This window comes from Nycticebus coucang, chromosome 14 (genome assembly GCF_027406575.1).
Source record: "Nycticebus coucang isolate mNycCou1 chromosome 14, mNycCou1.pri, whole genome shotgun sequence".
In the NCBI taxonomy this organism is placed as follows: Eukaryota; Metazoa; Chordata; class Mammalia; order Primates; family Lorisidae; genus Nycticebus; species Nycticebus coucang.
This window is the reverse complement of record NC_069793.1, coordinates 34,828,730-34,845,618: the sequence shown is the minus strand read 5'-3', so window position 1 is coordinate 34,845,618 and position 16,889 is coordinate 34,828,730. Positions and strand designations below refer to the sequence as shown.

The window sequence follows — 16,889 nt, the reverse complement described above, 5'->3', positions numbered from 1 at the left end:
CCAAGGTGTAGGCAAAGCCCAAGTATCTCTAGCTGCCTGCCCACAGCTGCCCCAGGGAACAAGCAGGGACTCAGTGCAGCTGCTGCCACCTCCACCTCAGCATTCCACTGGTGGCCTGGGGCTCACCCACTCTATACATCATAGCCAGCACTTTTACATACCATCAGGGAGCCAGAGGACACAGCCTGGCCTAGTACCATGATCCCAGTGTGCAAGCACATGGATCGGGCCTGGAGATTGCCCAGCTTAGTCCACCATGGGTAACATCAGAGAATACTTCCTGGGGTCTGAGGTCAGGGTCACTCCACCTGCCACTACCACCACAGTTTGTACCCACCCACATATGCCACCTACAAGTCTGGGGACTGGTCCACTCAACCCATCACAGGCATTGCCAATACCAACCAGCATGAGCCTCTTAGGTCCCAGAGGGTCATCTCACCAGTGTTACTGTCCTTACCCAAAACACACCACTTCCCAGGGCCTCAAGAACTTGCCATCTCATTTGGCCTGCAGCTGCTATTCCCAGAACCCAAGCAAGCCCCCTAGAGGCCCAAGAATCAGCCTTGCATCTACTAACACTGGTGCCAACATATGCCACCCTGGGGCCCAAGGACAGGCATACCAATGGCACTGTTCGCAGCCAAAGACCAGCCTAACTAGTGTCCCATCCCATAGAAAAACTCTACCAGAGCCTCCACTACCAACCACACTGTAAGCCCTCAAGGAAATCATAGACAGTACTGTCACAGTTTTTAGCCAAAGAAATCATACAGAGACTACATTACTACACCCACATAAAATCAAAGCCAACTGTTCTATCCAACCCTATAGGTATGGCTTCAGGAAAATGTCTTCTCTTATGAAATCAAATTCAAAAATGTAGGAAAAAAAACTGTCACACTTGATGGATAGATATCAATATAATGAATTTGGAAACATGAAGAAAAAAAAAAAAAAGACCTCCAAAGGAACACAATAATTCTCCAGAAATAAGACCCCTCAAAAAATTCACAAAATCCTGAAAAAAGAATCTCAAAGTTTGATTGAGAGGAGCTAGATGAAAATCAAGAGAATTCTGGGTGGCACCTGTGGCTCAGTGAGTAGGGCGCCGGCCCCAAATGCCAAGGGTGGTGGGTTCAAACCCAGCCCCGGCCAAACTGCAACAACAACAAAAAAATAGCCGGGTGTTATGGCGGGCGCCTGTAGTCCCAGCTGCTCTGGAGGCTAAGGCAAGAGAATCGCGTAAGCCCAAGAGTTAGAGGTTGCTGTGAGCCGTGTGACACCACAGCACTCTACCAAGGGCGGTACAGTGAGACTCTGTCTCTACAAAAAAAAAAAAAAAGAAAATCAAGAGAATTCTACAGAACAATAGAAAAGAAATCAGAAAAACAATTCAGGATATGAAAGAGAAATTTATGAAAGAAATAGATGTCATAAAAAAAATTCTGGGGTTGAAGAATTCATTGAATATAATACAAAATACATTATAAAATGTCAACAATAAATGATATCAGGCAGTTTCTACATGTTTAGCAACATGTTTGGCCTTTCAAAGTTTTGGACAGTGACCTGAACAACTTCATTAGTACCTGGGAATGTGCAGGTCCCAACTTAGGGTCAATTTTGCATCTGGCTGGGTCACAGAGCAGTCAAGATACTCTGTCTTTCTCAGTGAGAACAAAGAAAAACAGTAGGGAGAACCAGGGGATCCTATCTCTAGAATTACTGTCTTTCCAGAGGTAGACAATACCAAATGTTGGTGAAGATATGGAGAAACTGGAACTCTCACCCATTTCTAGTGGGAACATAAAGTGCTGTGGACACTTGGGAAGCAGTTGACAATTTCTCAGAAAGTTAAACACACACTTATCATACAACCCAGAAATGCCACTCCCAGGAATCTACTCAAGGGAAATTAAATCTATAAATTTATTAAAAATTATTGAAAGAGATACTTAAAATGTATGAATTTTTTGGTATGCAAGTTATACCTCAGTAAATGTAAATATGCCTTAGTACGTAAAACTTGTAAAAGTTGTAAATACTATCTAATCATATGATGTATCTGATTAAAGATTATTCAATGACAATTTTAATTGCTCTTAGACAAATTTCAAAATCCTGCATAAGGCAGCCACTGCTATGCTTCCAGATTTCTCTGACCCATCTTTCCCTTGCCATTGTATGCTGGTTGTTTATTGGTTTCAATTTATTCCCTCAAAAGTTTCTCCAGGCTCTACAAAAAAACTGCACACACTTAATGCTCACATCTTGGTGAGTTTGGGCTTGGGTATAAATCAGTGATACCATCAATACAACCAAGTTATGAAACATATCCATTCAGATTTTCTCTGTGTACTTTGATAGTGTTTTTCTTTGTTTTGTTTTTTGGATTATTTGTATCCTTTTGGTAAGAACACTTATCATGAGATCTAACCTCTTAACATATTTTAAAGTACTAATACTGTGTTGTTAACTGTAGCTACTACTTTTCCTTGGATCTTACAAATGAGCAGTCCCCTCTGTCTAAAAAACGAATCTCTCCTTCTCTTTTTACCCTATTAAAGAGGCACCCCACCCAACACTACCAGTTTCTTTTTCAATGTACATATCAATTTCTTATCTATTTCATTTGACATCAGGGTAGTGACTTCGTATCTCTCAGTGCCTAGAACAGTGTCTGGTACATGATATATGTTCAATCAACGTTTGTCTAAAATGAACATATACAGACCTGTCCTGAGATCCTGTTCTAAGCTCTCCCTACTATAATCTCTGGGTCTTCCACTTTCCTACTTGACAGCACTGGTTTAGTGCTGGTTTACCTGTTCATTCTTTAAAGGTATAACATCTCTTTAATATTTAGATTATCAAATAATATCAGAAAATGATCTCAATAGATTGTTGTTCTTCTAGATTCTAATTCTTCTTCCAGTTTTTGTTGCTGTTGTTGTTGTTGTTGTTGTTAAATTTGATTGCAGGGGCCAAGTGTGGTAGTTCATGCCTGTAATTCCAACACTTTGGGAGGCCAAGGTGGGAGGATTGCTTGAGACCTGGAGTTCAAGATTAGCCTGAGCAAAATATAGAGACCTCCCTTCCCCCATCTCTATAGATATTTTTAAAAAGTTAGCCAGGCATGGTGGCACATGTCTAGTCCTAGCTACTTGGGAGGCTGAGGGAGGAAGATTGCTTTAGCCCAGCAGTTCAAGGTTGCAGTTAGCTGTGATTACATTCTGGTAGCCTGGTAGAGCCTAGGTAACAGAGCAAGACCCAGTCCCTAAAACAACAACAAAAAAATTGATAGTTGGCCTCAGAGGACACAGAAAACTTGTTTTTATCAATTGACCCATTTTGTAATGTATAAAACAAGCAATTATTTGAATAAGTCAATCTTAAGATACATGCAACATTTGTTCTCACACACTGTAACTCTCATTTGCCAGGGAAACGCAGCAGACCCAATGTCTGGAAATTGAATTGGTTTCATTTCAGTTGTTGCCTTGGCAGTTGGCTATGAGAGTAACAAAAAAGGAAAATATAAGCAAATAGCAAAGAAGCTTAGTGCTTTAAAAACTCAGAAGCATGTTTGACTCAGATGTTTGACACAAATCTTATTTTAAATATGAAAGGTATGATCAACACATATGTTCATCTGTATGAACAGAGCACCAGTGGGTCTGGGTTTTGCAAAACTTTAAGCAGGGCTTCCAAACCCAACTTGACCCTAGTAAAAGTTTAGGCCTCTCTCAAGGGAAAGATGATAAAAATGAAAGCAATAGAACTTTTGCCCTTGAGAATCTATAATACATTAATTCCAAAATCTCTTTCTCTTTACTCTTTGCCCCCCCTACACCAGGTTAGGCAAACACTCCTCCTTTTTTTTCTTGTCCTCTATAATGCAGTGTATTGCACCAAATTCTGAAGTACAGATGTAATTTTATTTGAGTTTTGTGCTTAGGAGGCTAAAGTTTAACCTTATCTGTTGAAACAACTCAAACTCATATTATTTTGGGTAGTCAAATTTAAAGTTCCTTTTCTTCTCCTTTCTCTTAGGGGATTAGCTAAGGGTAATAACTTATCATCTTAATATAAGGAAACTAATGATTTTCCTGGTGTCCATTTGTGGTACATGTATTGCCCATTTTAATGGACAGAGGCAATAATTTCACTCAGGAACATTTCCCATCTTTCCATCATTGCTGCCCTGGCTCATGGCTCTGCCTTCATTGACAAGACGGAGCTCTAGGACTCAGCTGTAAATTTCACCTAAGCTATGGCTTGAATCTGTCCCCTTCATCTTTCCTATGGGATCTTTTTGACCCATTAGTGGTACATGGAAGGCACGTTGGTTCTCAAAACTTCAGGCATGTGGAGGCTGTTCCTGTTCCACCTTAAGAATACTACAATTCTCCCCGCAACTCCCTCCTTAATTTTCACCCAAAATACATCCTACCCTATCCATTCTTTGGGGTTTATCTGAGTCTGGATAGCCACTCAAGAAGTCTTGCTAAACAAGGCTCACAGCCCAGTCATATTCAACTAGAAAAAAAATAATCATCATTTTCTGTTTGATTTTAAAATTTAGATGCTGGTGGCGAGGCGGGGGGCATTGCCTTTGAAGAAGTTTTATATTGTTCAGAATGAGCCCATGACACTTTGTTCCTTTAATTAAATGTAAGTCTAGTTAATGACAGGATTCTATTAGTCATAATCTTTTACTAACAGAAATTTATTTATTTTATAAACTCAAATTGATTTTTCCTTTGAGCCAGTCTCCGTAGTGTTATGAGGTAGGAGCTTTGGCAACAGGAGGGCTCAGGCAGTCTCAGTGATGACAGAGGGAAAATTCTAATTCAAAGCAAGGCTGTAGGCTTTGTTGTTCCCTATAAGGAAATAAAACTGGTAATATATTTGGTGGGAAGCTGTCCTGAGGTACCTCTGAGCTTCAAATAAAGCAGAAGCCAGTTGTAGACAGATTATGGAAAGAAAAATACATGGTTTTATTTTTCTTAAGGGAAGAGGCAGTCTATAAAAGATTCTTTATGTATACTACGTAAAATATTACATGTTTCTCATCAATAGTCCGTTTTTCCACATGAAAATTGACACTGCTGCTCTTATATAGCAGTACAAAAATTCTGATAACTTAACCTAACAAATGCAAACCTAACTTAACTTAACCTAACAAATGCAAACAGTGTAAGCTGGTTGTTTGTACAATTATATTAACTGAGAATAAAAAAATAATTCTAATATGGGAAAACGTTCCACTTCACTCTGGAATCAAGCTTTCTACACTCTTTGAATCATCCTGCAGTAGTTTACACCAACTCCGTGGGTGCTAAGGGTAAAAAAAAAAAAAAAAAAAAAAAAAAACTTTGTTGACTAATGCTCCTCATGAAAAAAAGAAAAGACCACATAGTAATTATCTTTTCTCTTTTAAAAATGGAACAACAGTTACCCTTTGTAGATCCATAGCACCTACAGAGTTCAAACCACTCTCCAAGCAACTTGAGAATGTATTAAAATCCTAACCAGAAACAAAATGCAACGATGTTCTTGCTTTATGAGTTTTAAAATGAGACAAAGAAAGAGAAAAGGTTTCAAGACCTAACAAATATCCAAGCTCATGTTTATTGAATGCTTAGTAAGTAACAAGCACTGTTCTATATATTTCTTGTAGAAAGCTCACTTCACCGGCATCACAATCCTATGAGGTTACTTTAATTATTCTATCCCGTTTTACAGATACACAAGAAGGTATATAAGGGGTCATCACATTTTTAGCACCAGGGACTGGTTTCATGGAAGACAATCCTTCCATGGACTGGAGGTTGTGTCGGGGATGGTTTCAGAATGATTCAAGAGCATAAATTTAGTGTGCACTTTACTTCTATTATTATTACATTATAATGTATTACATATTTATGAAATAATTATACAGGTCACCATAGTCCAGAATCAGTGTGAGCCCTAAAGCTTGTTTTCCTGCAACTCGAAGGTGCCTAATCATCAGGCATTAGAGTCTCACATGGAGAGAACCACCTAGATTCCTCGCATGTGCAGGTTTCAGTAGGGTTGGCACTCCTGGGAGTATCTAACATTGCCCCTGATCTGACAGGAGGCGGAGCTCAGGCAGTGATGTGGGGGTGGGGGTGTAAATACAGATGGAGCTCCCCTTGCTTGACTGCGCTCACCTCCTGCCGTACAGCCCAGCTCCTAACAGGCCACAGACTGGTACCAGTCTACCACCCAGGGCTTGAGGACTACAGGTAAAAAGCACTCAAGGAACTTGCTTAAAGTCACACAAACTACATGTGGTAGAGTCGGGATTTGGATCTAGGCAGCCTGAGTCCATAGTCAACATTCACCACTGTACATGATGCCTTTTTATTATGTGGGTAGTGAAGCCTCATCATATTAACTAGCATTTCATCTATACGGTGTCTTTTAAAATTAAAAAAATAGGATTAAAAAGTATTATCTGTTATGGAACATGCAGAGAAAATTTCACAGGAAGCCAAATTGACCCCCAAACATTTTAACTGCCCTCTAGGTGGGTCTGGGTGTTTTGAAGACAAGTCAAGTACTTGGTATTACCTTGTTAGAAACACACTTTAAAATCCAAATATAACATATGAGCAATATGCTGGGTTTGCTATTTTCTGAGCATTATTCTTTTTTTTTTTTTTTTTTTGTGGTTTTTGGCCGGAGCTGGGTTTGAACCCACCACCTCCGACATATGGGACCGGCGCCCTACTCACTGAGCCACAGGCGCCGCCCCTGAGCATTATTCTTTATTAAAAAATTCTCAGATTTTGTTTTGTTGAAATGTTATTCAGCCATTTCTAGTATCTTTGTCAATTGAATAGGATGAACTAGAAATGTATGTAAGAAGAGAGCCTATATTAATACTTTATTTATTATTTAATACTAAGTACTTTCCTATAGGCATCTCATTAAGAAAAAGGATATGTATGATTTTTCCTTTTTGACAGCTAAGGGAGCAGAGAGGTACAAAGAGGTTAAATGTCTTATTCACATCATACACCTGTGAGGTTGCGTGACTGTGATGGAAATAAATTCCTTTTCTCTTTCAACTACACCTCTGGAATATTTTAGTACTTTGCTCTTGATGGAGTGTTCTCATATATGTGTATTTGCTCTAGTGCAAAGGGATGATGGTATATAGCATTGAAGAATACAGACTTCAAAACCAGACTGCTTTGGTTCAAATCTGACTGGGTCGCTTTGAAGAGGGAAGGACCCATGTAAGTATTAAGTTAAATATTATAAGAAAAGCATTTGGAGCAGTGCTTGGCACAAGGCGATGTATTAATGTGTAGGTTTTACACTCAGTGTATATTAGTGCTCACACAGAGGAAGGCTTATTGTGTTCCCCCCTTTTTTTCCTTGCAGTTTTTTGGGTGGAGCTGGGTTTGAACCCACCACCGCCAGCATATGAGGCCGGCGCCTTACTCCTTTGAGCCACAGGCACCGCCCTATTGAGTCCATTTTTTCAAAATATTTTGTTTATTTTTTAAAATAAATTTCATGGTGTATATTTGAGGTTTACAACATAATGCTATGGGGGTATATACAAATAGTAAAATAGTTACTGTAGCAAAGTATATCAACATATCTATCATCTTAGCTATTTTTTGGGACATGAGCTACTAAAATCTACTTATTAAAGAAAAATTCTTCATACAATTTTATCAACTTTTGTCCTTATGTTGTACATTAATAAATCTCTAAATTGTTCATCCTACATATCTGATATTTTGTATATGACTTACATCTCATTTTCTCTTCTCTACTGCTCCACCCAAGGTAACTACCATTTCATTTTCTATGTCTGAGCTCTTCTAGAAATATATTCCACATATAAATGAGATCATGTAATGTTTTTGTTTCTGTGTCTGTCTTATTTTATTTAACATAATGTCCTTCAGGTTCATCCACATGGTAGCAAATGGCAAAACCTCCTTTTTCAAGGCTGAATAATATTTCATTATATATATACATATATATATATATATAAATAAATCTGGCATATATATATGCCAGATTTTCCTTACTCATCTATTGACAGATATTTAGGTCATTTCCATATGTGGCTATTGTGAGTCATTCTATAATACATGTAAGAGGGCAAATATATATATATGTATATGTATATGTATGTATATGTATATGTGTATATATACATATATATATATATATATATATATATTTTTTTTTTTTTTTGCAGTTTTTGGCCAGGGACAGGTTTGAACCTACCACCTCCCGTATATGGGGCCAGCACCCTACTCCTTTGAGCCACAGGTGCTAACCCCTTTGTATATTTTCCTAAAAAAGGTTTCTTAGCTGTCATCAGATTCATGAAAGAGACCCAACACCCCTAAATGTTAAGGATACTCATTTTCAGGTAGCATAGTACAACATTTAGGATCCCAGGCTTTGGATCTGCCTAGGTTCAAATCGCAGGTGCAGCACAATAGCTCTGTCCTTATAGGCAAGGTACTTAATATCTCTGTCACTTTCTTTTCTCATCTATAAAAGGAGCATCATCATTTTTAAGAATTTATTTAGTTAAAATGTATAAAAACTGAACACTGCTTGGCACATAACAAGCTCCATATAAAAGTTGCTATCTTTATAATTGCTATGACAAGGGTTAGCAAAAAAAACCCAACAGGATCTTGTTTCAAGGATCCCATTGGCCAAGAGGAGGTCCAGTCAGTCAACTTCTGAGGGAAGTTCTAGGATTTAACCTTAGTTCACACTATCATATGCCTATCATATATTGATTTATGACTTTACCCATACTTCCTGTCTCCCTGAAATGTCTAACCTACACTGTAATGAGTCTACTTGCTCAAGGCTTCCTGGGTGTAGCTCTGGGTCATGGTCCTCAAATTTGGCTCAGAATAAACCTCTTTAAATTATTTTACAGACTATGGCTTCTTTTTTATTAACAAGCATATGTCACTATTCCACTTCTTCTTGTGACAGAGTAATATTGCATTATGTGGACATACACATTTTATTTTTCCATCCATCTGTTGAACATCAGGGTTGTTTACACTCTTTGGCTATAACTACTTCTTTAGCATGGCCCCTGCGCAAGGATGACACGCAAATTCGTGAAGCGTTCCATATTTTAAAATAAATAAATAAATAAATAAACAGTGCTTCTATTTAAAAAAAATGGTAGTCTGTCTACTTAGAAAGTGAGTTATCAGTTTAGGTAACAGCCATCAGAACTCAGCACTGTGCCTGGCCCCGTACCATGTATGGACATGACTCCTGTCTCCTGGTTTACACATCCTTGTCTAATCCCCTTCTCTAGAGTAAATTCATTTGGCATAAGTGATGAGATGACCCTTCTGAGATTAAATTGGATATTCTTTCTCTTTCTTGGGGGAGGTCTCCTTGCATGTCATCAGGCAGCTCTGTGGAAAGACCCATGTGAGGGAAGACTAAGGGAGGCCTCCAGCCAACAGTTAGATCCAGTAAGCTCTGAGAGAGGAGGCCTACATGAGTATGCTCAAGAGAACGTCTTTCTCAAGTTAGATCCTGTCACCAGCTTGGCTGCAAACTTCTGACAGAATCTAAGCCAGAGGCACTCCGCTAAACCAAGCATAGATTTCTAACCCAGAAACAGTAAGGTAATGAATATGTATTGTTTTAATCCACTAAATGTGAGGATAATTTGTTACATAGCAATAGATAATTAATACATGTACCGAGTACTTTATAGACATTATCTCACTTAGATATCTCACTTATAACACATTATCTCACTTATAACAACCCGATGACATAAGCATTGTTGCCCTGATTTACAGAGGAAGCCTGGAGAAATCATGAGACCAACTCAGCCAGGTAGTGAATTTTGGCCAACTTCAAAGCCCATGCTCTTTCTTAGCCAGGATATTAATTTCTTTTGTTGACTCATTTTTGAGATTACTTTTGATTCGTGTAACTTTTTTCTTAGTAATTAAAATAAGAATTAGTGAAATTGTCCAGGAATGGACTTCAGTCGGCTTTGGAAACACATTGTTGGTCTTTATTTTAATTAGAACTTGGAAGGCAGAGTAATTCTCACTTAGCAAGACACCACACTTTGCTAACATTTATGCTGTAGGGAATAGAATCTAAGATTTTGTAAACACCAAATTATAGACCCTAAGTCTAGCTACTTCATTCTAACCTTTACATTATTATCGTCATTTATTTTTAGAACACCGCCCTTTAAAAAGGACTCATTGTATTTAAATTAATTCATGGCTTTAAGGAAGATGAATAATTATACATCACTCACTCACTCCTGTCCTCAAATAGAGTTTCCCTCAACAAGTCCATGATCTCTTGACCCTTTGACTCCCTGACCAGCAGTCTGTCAGTTCTATCCTTGGTTTTCTAGCACAGGAAATACTTTAAGTCCTGGGGACAGTTAATGATCCATGCCCAACCATTGGAAAAAGCCATAGAATCCATTTAAACTTCAGCATATTTGAAAAAAGACACTAAAGGAGAGACATTTATGACTCCTCCAGAATATAGCTCAGGTCTCACCAACCAAATCCTTGACAGAATCCTTCCCTCTGCACTTTAAAAATAATTAGTGACTTTAACTTAGTGGAATATTAAAATTTGATCTCTGGTTACTGTAGCAAATTGAGAACAAAATGAAAATCATTAATCCAGTCCCACAAAGATGTCAGTTGTCTTGGGTATGGAGACATTTCAGTGGAATATGTTATTAAAATGATTAAATATGTTTTAATATTTCAGATAACTATATTTCTTTTTATCTATCTATCTACCCGTCACCTATGTTAGAATCAACCTGCCAGTATTGAAACTATCATTAATTTTTTTTTTTTTATTTTTTTACAGTTTTTGGCCAGGGCCGAGTTTGAACCTGCCACCTCCACTACATGGGGCCAGCACCCTACTCCTTGAGCCACAGGCGCCACCCTGAAACTATCATTAATTTTAAAGTAGACATACTTTGTGCTCCTTATCACTATGCTTTACCAAATGTTTCTTGGGTCACTAGTATCCTAAAGCAGAAATATGCCATAGATTTTTTTTCTTTTTAGAAGTTATTTGAGGGTTTAAAGGCACTTTAGATTGGATCATAATGAACATATAGAATAAAACATAAGTTGGAAAATAAAAATCTAGTTTATGATATTGCATGTATTATAAAAGATTTTAATTTTAATTTTATCATTTTAACAAACTATTTAAAACTCATCTGAGTTGACTTTACCCATTACATGTGCTGAAGACTAAAATTGGTTTATGTGTGTGGAGAGAGCATGCAACTCTGGGTATGGTGAATGAACATGGTTAGTCATAACAATTAGACTCAGAGATATAATGAAATATATATGAGAAACATGAAAATAATGAAATCATCAAGTTTGATTATCAATATTCAATGCTTTTGCTATGCTGAACTCTGCACTTTGGGGGGGAAGAATTTAAACCAGGAATTGGCATTATCATTGATACAATCTTAATCATAACGTTAATTAAAAAAAAAACTGCACTCTATATTATATGGGTAATGAAGTAGAAAGAGAAACAGGCTTGGGATCAAGGAATTTTGGTCTTGTTTTGCCACTGTGTGACTTATAACGCAATTTTAAAAAAGTTGTCTTACCTCTCTAGTGTTAATTTTTCTTACAAAATAAAGATATAATGCTATAAATTGATATTGATCATTAAGATCCTTTTCAATATTAATTTTCTAAACTAAATAATTATGACCCAATCCAAAATACCTTAAAAGATTAAAAAACATCCTCAATTTCTAAAAAAATACTATGGTTATGTTACTCCTTTAAAAAACTAGTGACCCAGTAAACATTTGTTTCCATCTTCATTGTTCATGGATACCATATTTATGAATCTCCCTACTCGCTAAAATTTACTTGTAACCCCAATATTGATACTTGCAATACTTTCATGATCACTCCTGGACATGTACTATGTCAGTAGTTATCAACCTTCCTAATTCTGCGATGTATTTTCACTGTTACAAAGAGGTTGTGACCCAGGTTGAGAGCCACTGTACCATGTGGTAAAAAATTTAAGTCACCCAATGTGTATGTTCCTGGATGAGATCAAATAAGGCAATGTTCTACCCTGTTTCCCCGAAAATAAGACATCCTCCAAAAATAAGACCTACTTACAGGAAAGATAAGACGTCCCCTGAAAATAAGACCTAGTGCATCTTTGGAAGCACACCTTAAAATAAGACACTGTCTTATTTTCGGGAAAACAGGGTACCTTCTTGTATTAACTCTCATATTACAAATAAGTACCCTTTCTGCAGTCTGTTTAGTGCCATGGGCTTTGGGGTTTTTTCCTGCATTTTTTGCTTTTGGCTAGTGATTTTGTTGTTTAAAATGGCTTCAAAGAATAGTGCTGAAGTTCTATTCATTGTTTCTAAGCCCATGAAGGTTGTAATGTGTCTTGTGAAGAAAACATATATGTTGGGGCAGCGCCTATGGCTCAAAGGAGTAGGGCGCAGGCCCCATATACCGGAGGTGGCAGGTTCAAACCCAGCCCTGGCCAAAAACTGCAAAAAAAAAAAAAAAAAAGGAAAACATATGTTAGATTAGCTTAGTTTACGAATGAGTTATGGTGCTGTTGCTATAAATTCAATGTAAATAAATGGATAATATCTATTAAAGTATCTTTAAACAGAAACACAAAAAACAGGTTCATTTATTTGATAGGTTTATGAGAATATTGTTTGCAACAACTTAACACTATTTCTGCAAGGAACATGAAAAAAATTGTTTCCTTCTAAAATTTATCCCCCTATTCTTTGGTTCACTTGTAACAGAAATTTATTGTTTCAGGTGCTCATTAAAGTATTTAGAGTGACAATCATAATGTAGGGTATGGCCAACTATTTAGGATTCCATCATTTCTTTGGCACTAGTAATGCCCCTCTTCGCTATTTCTAAACTTTTTCATTTTTTCAGCTTATTTCTATTTGAGTTGTGTCTTGGCAGTTCAAGATTTCATCTGATGTTATAACTGTCTTCAATAACATTTTACAGCGACCCTTGCTTCCTATCACCCAATAAAACACTTACCTCTTCTGAGTGCACATTCAGCGTGCTCAATATTCTATCTCTAGGAATGCAGCAACATCATTTTTACAGAGCATATCTGAACATCTTAATAGACTCGAGAACATGCCTAGGAAATGGGATACAGGTGTGGGAGCAATACAATCTCAAAGAATGCACTTGCCTTTCCAATAAAAATCTGAAACCCTGTGATCTGAACTGTCTCTGAATAATTTGATTAACAGATACAAGAGGAAAGGTGGGGGGGAGGTTGCTCTTGATATTTCACTCCTTGTGTTAACAACAGATTGTTAGAGTTACTGCTTCCACATTCTGAAAATATTGAAACTATTTCAAACTGATACAGGCAATGGGTTTTATGTTAGTTTGGAAGAAATAAACCTTATTTCATGTAGAGTAATTTACTTGTAGCAGAATGGTGCATTGGAATATTAATTTGCATTTTATTTTCACTGCTATAAACAACCTATAACTTTGTCCAAAGAAGGAAGCAACGATTTTATCTTCCCTTTTCCCAGAAATGGGGAAAAAAAGCAAGTGCACTCAAAAGACCAGTTCCAGTTCAGACATTCATTTTCAAAAGTCTAAGTTCATAAGAGAATATAAAATGAGATTATCTGAGAAGAGAAACTTCATAGTTGGGAAAGGTGGGGAATTAGCCCTTGAGGAGAAAAGTTTTGAGAGAGTTTTTCCAGAGAAGTGGAAAGTAGGAGTCTGGGGAGTTTACAGCATTGGGGAATGGTACACAGCTCCATCTTCTACAGCCAGGGAGACAGCAAGTCTCAGATGAGAATGACAGCAAGATACACCTGAGAAGGCCACTGACCAGAGACTTCAGCCCTTGGCCTCAGCAAAGATGTAAATTCCCCTTTGAGAGAGGCAGACAAAGCATATATAAGAGTGATGACCAGTATGTACTGCAGATCAGAAGACTACTCTTCAAATAATCCCTATATGCAGTGACTTTTTCATGACCCTATGATCTCCACAAAAACACGGATTACAATTTTTATGAGGTAGGGGAAGGACTCTATGTCATTGATCTAAGTTTTTAAAAATAAGGTCATGTTTCTTGCACTGGATCACAGACATAGATGATAGCCATATTTTAACTCATATAACCCTCAGAACTACCCTATGTACTGTTTTGTTCGGCCGGACTGGGTTTGAACCTGCCACCTCTGGTATATGGGGCCAGTGCCCTCTCCTTTAAGCCACAGGTGCCACCCCACCCTATGTACCATTAAAAGAGGTCTACTTTGAATAATCCTTATCTGTGTGTTTTACCTCCCCTTATCTAGTTGAGGGCTACCATGCCTCTCATCCTTCATATTTCCCCTAGTGAGCAACACTGATCTGAAAGAGCATGCCTCTCAACATGAATGTGTAAGAATCTAACTTGCTCACAAAACAGATCTGAATATACGTGTGTATTCTTTAAAACACAGATAGGTGGTCAAGACTGATCAGATTAATTGCAGTGCATATCTATATTAAATGCTCCAAACTATTTTAATCACACATTAAAATACATTCCTAAATGCACTGATGTTTTTTATTATCTATTTTCTTCATGACCTCAGAGCACATAACAAAAATGGTGATTAGATAAATTTTCTATATGCAACTTAGTAAACCGGCTCTGTAATTTACTTTGAATGGTAGGTATTTCAGAACTATCTGAAGCAAGGAATATGTGACATTTAAAGAGCATGCACAGCTAATGTGATCCACTCTGTTGTGCATGCTGAGATCCCTCTTCAGATCAGAAGAATTTCTGCCCCCCGCCGCTGGGACTGCTGTCTGCAGACAATCCTAGCATTCAGCTCAAACCAGAAATTACCCTCAGCTGGAGGAAGGAACCTCAAGCCAGCCAGGCAATGCCTGGTCAGTGTGAGAATATAAAATTCCAGCCCTCCTTGTTCAGCACTTGGGATCACTAAGGTAAGTCAGCATAACTTCAGAGCTCACAGGGGAGGTCAGCTCTGGCCTTTTTTGAACCTCTATCAAAACCCAACTTCTCCCTCTGCCCCATCCTGCTTTCTTTTCTTTCCTTCCACAAGTGTTGATCCTGACAGCCCTACAAATTCTTTCATGCGCATCTTCCTGTCAGCATCTGCTTCTTGTGGAAATCAAGCTGGGATACCTGATGCATCCAGGTGGGTGTAATGTATCAAATTGACATTACTCTTGTTTTTTTGGTAGGTGTGCTCAATTTTCTTCCCACTCCTCTCTCTTACATGGTTTAACCTAAAAGAAGCAAATAAATTGTGTCCAAAGATTTCAGCTCATCTTGCCCTGCTATGATTTGCAACATTAAAATGAGAAGATCCCTTTCTAAATAACCATTAGATCCTTCTATGCTGTTATCTCTTGATTGCAACTGTAGAAGCTAATATTGAGGGCTGACAAGGTGTCAGGCACTACACCAAATGCTTTGCAAGTGTTGTTTCATTTAAACTTCATAATGACCATATGAGGTAGATATTATCATTTCATTTACCATGAGATTTACAGTAGTAGTTAAATAACTTCCTCAAGATTATATAGTGACATGGCTTTCTGCTACAGTCTCTTAACACTTTGTATATGTATATATATATATGCAAAGAAATGTAAAGAATTCAGTAATACATTTAAATTTCTTTTTTATTCACAAGACATCACCTGAATTCATTTCAAATACAGTAATATGTAAGTACTATTTTTATTTAGCCTGCAGATAATTTTTAGAGTGCATATGCAGTTGCAAATCTCTTCCAAAAACCCTGCATGCACCCCTTATGGGTCCCCTACTCCTGACTCAATAGGTGTAACCATCACTCTAAAGAGTTTGCATATACCTCTCATTCAGTGCACCTCACATACAAGGCTACAGACTCTTCCTCCACCTGAAAAAAATACATATAAAGTAGGAAAAAGCAGAAAAAAAATTAAAAAGTTAAAAACGGGCAACTTTGAGGAAGTAGAAAATGTTGGTACAGCTTATGGAGAGTCTAACACTTACTACCATTCTTATCCTTTAAGGACCATCTTGGGGAAAGAAGGTAAGTACTCCAAAGTTTGAGGTTTTCATTAGTTCTCTGATTTGCAGAGATGTGGACTAAAAGGATAAGCAGGAATGTACGAAAACGAGTCTAGGCAAATTCTTATGAATAAATGCCGTGTCAGATGATGAGTGAGGAGGAGCAAGGAAATGCCAGTAGGGATATGATGTTCTGGAGGTACATTTTGAATTGAATAAATTCACTACATGCTTGGTGTATTCTACCGGAAAAAAAATTGGATACACCTCCTATAAAGTGAAATAAAGTAAACCACAGGGCAGGATATTTGACAACATCTCAGAAGAGAAGGCAAATACTAAGTGTTAGGTTTTTGTCAAAGCAAACTGCAACATAGGGATTCTCTGCTCTGCTCATTTATTTCTCTCAATAAAAAAGAGAAAAGGAAAAAAAGGAAGAAAAGAGAGAGGAAGGGAGGAGGGAAGGAAGGAGGGCAGGAGGGAAGGAAGGAAGGAGGGAAGGAGGGAGGGAAGGAAGGAAGGAAGGAATCTGTAACTGGTTGTGATCAATTAGTTGTAAACACCACTGCAATCAGACCAGCCTGAGAGGGAAGGAAGGAAAGAAGGAAGGAAGGAAGGAAGGAAGGAAGGAAGGAAGGAAGGAAGGAAGGAAGGAAGGAAGGAAGGAAGGAAGGAAGGAAGGAAGGGAGGGAGGAAAGGAGGGAGGGAAAGAGGGAGGGAGGGGAAATCACTTC

General features: G+C 37.8%; 1 pseudogene; it reads left to right on the top strand.

The window, feature by feature from the left end:
• The first annotated feature begins 9,114 nt into the window (after positions 1-9,114).
• On the top strand, positions 9,115-9,172 carry LOC128566170 (uncharacterized; annotated as a pseudogene).
• The last annotated feature ends 7,717 nt before the right edge of the window (positions 9,173-16,889 follow it).